Source organism: Anguilla rostrata, chromosome 17 (genome assembly GCF_018555375.3).
Source record: "Anguilla rostrata isolate EN2019 chromosome 17, ASM1855537v3, whole genome shotgun sequence".
Lineage (NCBI taxonomy): Eukaryota > Metazoa > Chordata > Actinopteri > Anguilliformes > Anguillidae > Anguilla > Anguilla rostrata.
In genome coordinates this window covers 29,845,992-29,852,540 of record NC_057949.1, presented here as the reverse complement: position 1 = coordinate 29,852,540, position 6,549 = coordinate 29,845,992, and the positions used below count along the sequence as shown (strand labels likewise).

The window sequence follows — 6,549 nt, the reverse complement described above, 5'->3', positions numbered from 1 at the left end:
CAACAAACTATTCTACACACTCACAGGCACAACAATAATCTGTAACATGCACACTTGAAATTGCTACGATTAATTGTAATCTCATACAGATCTAACAATAAATTCTAATCTGATTTTGCATCAGTTTCAAAAATGTCCTCTCTCTCTCACTCACACGCACACACAAATTCTCTCTCTCACACACACATACAAACACACACCCATCAGTACACTGTATACACAGACACATATACATACACACAGGCTCTTGTCAAATGTTCTTTTTTCATTTCTTTGGAGAGTAAATCACTGAAAATACTATGTGGACTCTCCATAAAATTTACTGCCTTGTTCTGTTGACCTTGATGCAGGTGTTCTAATAGCACTTTATCCCTGCAATATACTTTACTGCTTTGTGTGTGACACACACACAGACACACACACACACACACACACACAGACACACACACACACACACACAGACGCACGCACACACACACAGACACACACACACACACACACACACACTCTCTCTCACACACAGACATACACACACTCACACACACACACACACACACACACACAGACACACACACCACCACACACCCACAGACACACACACACACACAACGACACACACACACAGACACACAGACACACACACACACACACACACACACACAGACACACACACACACACACACACAAACACTTCTACAGGCAGCACTCTGTTCAGTCAAACGTTGATGGTCTCTTTTACACTCAGAGGACACCTGCCCCAGTTTAATAGGCAGATTGAGATGATTCTGTTTTGAAACCTACGTGATCGTTGATTTTAACTGCCCCTCATTACCCCCCCCCCCCCCCGTCTCTCGCCCCTCACCCCTCCCACTGTCCACTCAGCTCGTTAGGAGGAAAGAGGAGAGGGGGAGGAGGGGCTCTTTCTCTCCTCTCCTCTCTTCTCCTCTCCGCTCCTCTTTAATGGGAGAGGATGGGCGGAGGGTGCCCTGCTGTGTGAAAGGCCAGAGCTGTAGACTGGGAGCCAGCACACCCAGCGACACGGGCATCTGCTGCTCCCACACACCGACCGCGAACGAGCGCAACCACAACCACGAGAGCGACTGCGACCGCATCCATAACCACGACCAAAAAACCACAACAACAACTGACGACCCCGAGACGACTGCGACGACATAACCACACAAACCATATAACCACGACCAAACCACAACCATAAGAACACAACCAAACACGACAAACCACAACCATAACCACGAACAACCAACTAGCACGACCAAGCAACCACCAAACCATGACAAACAATCAACACGACCAAACCAACATAACCACAACCATGAGCGTAAACGCAACCACACCCGGAGCATGCAGCTATGGCAAAGCCCGGCGTAACCATGACGATCGGAGGGTGAATGTGGTTATGGTCTGTTACAGTACAGCTGGACCGGGGCTGACCTCAGCTGCAGCCTTCACACACAGAGCATGACCATAATCCTCATTCCAAGAACGATCCTCAAATTGACACACTGAGCATGACCATGACTATCACACGCTAAGCATGACCACGACTATCACACACTGAGCATGACCACGACTATCACACACTGAGCATGACCATGACTATCACACGCTGAGTGACTATGACTGTCACACACTGAGCATGACTATGACTATCACACACTGAGCATGACATGATATCTCACACTGAGCATGACCACGACTATCACACACTGAACATGACTATGACTATCACACACTGAGCATGACTATGACTATCACACACTGAGCATGACTATGACTATCACACACTGAGCATGACCATGACTATCACACACTGAGCATGACCACGACTATCACACACTGAGCATGACTATGACTATCACACACTGAGCATGACTATGACTATCACACACTGAGCATGACCACGACTGAAAGTGTCACGTTTGAAGCAGGACCGCAACCAGCACACACTGATTATGACATCGCATATGAAACGTGACAACAGACACATGCTATTATGTATTAAAGATGACGGCAACCATCACTCACTCACTGTGACCTTAACAATATGACTGTAACCCACACATTCAGCCAGGGCAAGCTCAGTGCCAATATAGACACCACACGCACACACACCACACGCAGCCACCACACACACCATTTAAAATTAGATTTAAAACTCCACAAAGAAAGTGACACTTAGCTGCACATACACTAGAAAGAGCAGCAGTTACAGTCAGCTGATTGGTCAGAATGAAGTTAGAGCAGCAGTTACAGTCTGCTGATTGGTCAGAATGAAGTTAGAACAGCAGTTACAGTCTGCTGATTGGTCAGAATGAAGTTAGAGTACTCTGCACAAATCTCTTTCTTTCTCGAGTGCGTGTACTCTACTCTATCTTCTCTCCCACATGAACAAGACTGGCTAGAAAGTTGTGTGAGGAAGAGTCATAAAAATCTCATCAGGAAAGACACTTGTGTACATGTGTGTTTGTGTGCATGCATGCTTGTGTACATGCGTGTTTGTGTGCATGCGTGCTTGTGTACATGTGTGTTTGTGTGCATGCGTGTTTGTGTGCATGCGTGCTTGTGTACATGTGTGTTTGTGTGCATGCGTGCTTGTGTACATGCGTGTTTGTGTGCATGTGTGTATGTGTACATGCGTGTTTGTGTGCATGCGTGTATGTGTACATGCGTGTTTGTGTCTGCAATCAATCTTAACCTTGTCTGTAGTCATAAATGCAGGAGCCAGCAGCCTCTGATGTCCCAAAGGGTTCAAATTGCTCTTCTGGGAGATTTCAATTTCATTTTAATTTCATTTCTTCTCACATGCATGGCATTGTATTCACTCTGTCTCTAATACACACCTTCCCTGTCTGAGACCAGCCACACACACCAGTCTCTCATTTAATGGCTGTGTGTGTGTGTCTCTGCATGAACATGCATGCATGCGCACACACACACACACGCACACATGCACACACACACGTGCACACACACACACACACACACACACATATGCACAAATACACACACACATACAAACACACACACACATGCACATATACTCACACATACACATGCATACATACACGCATGCACACACACTCATACACACACACACACACACACACATATGCACAAATACACACACACAATATAATGGTATGCATGCATCTCAGGATTGGAATCAATTTTCTTCTTTCCCAATCAAACATGCACCACCTGTGAGATGCTACCTGTGTGTGTATGTGTGTGTGTGTGTGAGAGAGAGAGAGCTCTCCTGTTTGCAGTGCTTTTTGACCTCTGTGAGGAGATCTGAGTCTAACACAGGCAGAATTGACCGTCACACTTGTAGCTGCTGTAGTCCGCAGCGTAACTCTGAGCACAGAGAGAGCAGCCAGGGACACGAGCGTGCCGGCGACAGAGCACAGGCGCGTTCAACAAGAGCAAGAGGAGCCCGGCGTGGTTTAACCGCACACACACTCACACGCTGACAAACACACTCTACTCCCCCCGCTACACATACACACTCACACACACACACTCACACACACACACACACACACTCACACAGACTCCCTCCACACACACACACACACACACCACACTACACAACCACCCCCCACACAACACACCACACCCACCCACACACCACACACACACACACACACACACACAGACCCCCCCCACACACACACACACACACACACACTCACACCCTGACAAACACACTCTACCCCCCCCCACACACACACACTCACACAGACTCCCCTCCCACACACACACACACACACACACACTCACACAGACCCCCCTCCCACACACACACACACACACACTCACACAGACCCCCTCCCACACACACACAACACACACTCACACAGACCCCCCTCACACCACACACACCCACACTCACCAGACCCCCTCCACACGCACACACACACACACACTCACACAGACCACCCTCTCCACACCACAACACACACACACTCCACAGACCCCCCTCCCACACCACCTCACACACACTCACACGCTGACAAACACACTCTACCCCCCTACACTACTTCACACACTCACACAACCCCCCTCCCACACACACACACCACACACACTCACACAGACCCCTCCCACACATCAACACAACACACACACACACACACTCACACAGACCCCCTCCCACACATACACATACCACACACACACACACTCACACAGACCCCCTCCCACACATACACACACACACACACACACACACTCACACAGACCCCCCTCCCACACATACACACACACACACACACACACACTCACACAGACCCCCCTCCCACACACACAAACAGATACAAACACAAAGCCACAGAGAGGGCAGCAGAGGCTTGTGCCCGGTCAGTGCCCCGGTCAATGACCCAGGTCAGTACTCCGGTCAGTGCCCCAGTCAGTGTCCTGGTCAGTGCTCCGGTCAGTGCGGTGTGAAAAGAGAGAAGGTGATCCCGGTCAGTGCTCCAGCCAGTACTCCGGTCAGTGTCCTGGTCAGAGCCAGGGTCAGTGCTCTGGTCAGTGCAGTGTGAAAGGAGAGAAGGTGATCCCGGTCAGTACTCCGGTCAGTGTCCTGGTCAGAGCAGTGTGAAAGGAGAGAAGGTGATCCCGGTCAGTACTGTAGTCAGTTCTCCGGTCAGTGCCACGGTCAGTGCTCTGGTCAGTGCTGCGGTCAGTGCAGTGTGAAAGGAGGGAAGGTGATTCATTACCTGCGTCCGCTCTCCGCATCCAGCCCGGTCTCCCGAAGACGCATTCCTCGTCTGTGGCTTCTACCTTCCTTTTTTGTTTTTTCACGCTCCCTCTCTTCCCTCCCTCCCTCCCTCTCTCTCTCTCCCCCTCTCTCTCTCCCTCTGTCTTCCCTCCCTCTCACACACTCTCTCTGTCCTCACTTGTTTGAGTCTATTTCAGTATTGCAGGGCTGCTGGGAGAGAGTCATGGGTTCCAGCTCTTTGGCAGAAGGTCACATTATCTCTTGCTGTTGGGGGGGGTGGGGGAGGTGGGATGGGGACGGGGGTGGAAATGCATGGGTAGAGATTGAGGGATGGGGGGAGGAGTGTGCCAGGGCAAAACAAGTGCAAATAAATAAATAGAGAGGTGGAGAGAAAGAAGGAGGAAGAGGAAGAGAGAGACACGAGTCCTCCGCAGATTCTCCGCTCCTGCCCGGCTGTCCGTTCCTTATGGAGTCTGTATCAGTGACCCCCCCCCCCGGTCAGGACCCCCCTCCAGTCAGGCTGCTTCAGAGGACGAGCGAGGGAGCGGGGAAAGAGGGAACCTCAGAGAAAGTTGGGAGAGGCGAGAGAACAAGACGATGAAGACGAAGAGAGGTCGGGGGGGGGGCGGCTGACGGAGATCACCGGCCCCTGAACGCCGTGCGGGGGGGTGGGGTGGGGTGCGGAGTGTGGTGGGGGGGGATTTCGCGGAGCAGAACCTCCTGGGTTGGCCGTCCCGCTGTGTTGCGGGGTCTGCGTGGGGGGGGGGGGAGGGTACGCCCCATCAGGCTCAGCCCCCACGGCACCGCTGCCCCCCCGGCCCCGCGGGTCCCGTGCGACGCCCGCGCCCGTCCATCATAGACCCGCCGGGGGGCGGCGCGGATGGCGGGGGCGCGGATGGCGGGGTGCGCAGCTGGTGGGGTGCGTGGGCAGATGGTGCCAGCAGAGGACGCCGTCACAGGTTGCTGCAGGATTCCTGAACCTGTTGGGTTTTTGTTTTTGTTTTTAATGTCCGGGACCCCTCCTGCTCCGGCGTTCCGGTGTGCCTCTGTCCCGTTCCGGTGTGCCTCTGTCCCGCTCCGGTGTGACTCTGTCCCACTCCGGTGTGCCTCTGTCCCGCTCCGGTGTGCCTCTGTCCCGCTCCAGAGGAACCTCTGTGTCGCCCTGCAGGGCTGTAATCCTGGATCCTGCTCTCCTCGTCACTGCAAGGGCTTCTGAGCCCTAATCATTGTGTTGTGAGGATTTATCCTCTCTCTCTCTCTCACCCCCCTTGCTCTCTCTCTCTTGCTCTCTTTCTCTCTCCCTCTCATCCACCCCTCCCCTTTCTCTTCCTCCCTCCCCCCTCTCTGTTCTCTGTCTTTCACTCTCTCTCTTAATGTCCGTTCTGTGAAGTGACAAATTCCATACGTCTGTCTTCAGAGGTTCTCTCCATCTCTTTCTCTTTCCCCTTCCTGGAATCCCTCTCTACTATTACCTCTCGTTCCTGTTTCTGAACCTCCTCTGCCTGCCTGCCTGCCTGACTGTGTCTGTCTGTCTGTCTGTCTGTCGGTGTCTGTCTGTCTGTCTGTCTGTTTGTCGGTGTCTGTCTGTCTGTCTGCCTGCCTGTGTGTGTCTGTGTGTGTGTGTGTGTGCCTCTGTCTGTCTGTCGGTGTCTGTCTGCCTGTCTGTCTGTCTGTCTGTCTGTTTGTCGGTGTGTGTCTGTCTGTCTGCCTGCCTGTGTGTATCTGTGTGTGTGTGTGTCTGTCTGTCTGTCTGTCGGGCTGTGTGCCTGTCTGCCTGTCTGTCTGGGCTCGGATCACCTCTTGAATCT

At 52.2% G+C, this 6,549-nt stretch overlaps 1 protein-coding gene across 1 annotated transcript in view; it reads right to left on the bottom strand.

Moving 5' to 3' along the window:
• The window catches only part of LOC135243478 (glutamate receptor ionotropic, NMDA 2C-like), a 59,351-nt gene extending 53,935 nt beyond the window's left edge, over positions 1-5,416 (bottom strand). The window contains exon 1 of the mRNA XM_064315350.1: positions 4,740-5,416. The gene's annotated coding sequence lies outside the window, so the exon portion shown is untranslated. The remainder of the gene's footprint in view (positions 1-4,739) is intronic.
• Between the last annotated feature and the right edge of the window lie 1,133 nt (positions 5,417-6,549).